Source organism: Micropterus salmoides, unplaced genomic scaffold, assembly GCF_014851395.1.
Source record: "Micropterus salmoides isolate LMB-PRFRI ecotype aquatic unplaced genomic scaffold, ASM1485139v1 Ms_hic_scaffold_22, whole genome shotgun sequence".
In the NCBI taxonomy this organism is placed as follows: domain Eukaryota; kingdom Metazoa; phylum Chordata; class Actinopteri; order Centrarchiformes; family Centrarchidae; genus Micropterus; species Micropterus salmoides.
Window position 1 is genome coordinate 16,629,881 of NW_024041373.1, and position 396 is coordinate 16,630,276.

Here is a 396-nt window from a genome sequence, read left to right on the forward strand (position 1 = left end):
TGATAAATATCTTTATGAATACACAAACTCCCTAGTGTGGGGAGTGTGTGTGCAAGTGTGCACATGAGGATTTGCTTTGTGCATTGTGGTTTTGTCAGAACACAGTTTTCTCACAGTTTGATGTGTGAAGGGAAATGTGATGTTTGCACCTGAACAGCAATTTAGTGTGAACTTAACCCGGAAACACACAAACCACAGTTGTTCTGACCAAATGTGTATTACCCTAACCCTTGTAAAAAGTATTTCACAAGGCCCTTTCTGTCAACATGTTGTACTGCTGTGTCTGACACCAGCAGCAGGTGAGGAAGTTAATGAGGAAGATTATTAATATTATTTATTTAACAGTTAGCTTTGAATGAATTTTGAATGTAGCTTTTAAGCGGTTGCTGTATTCAC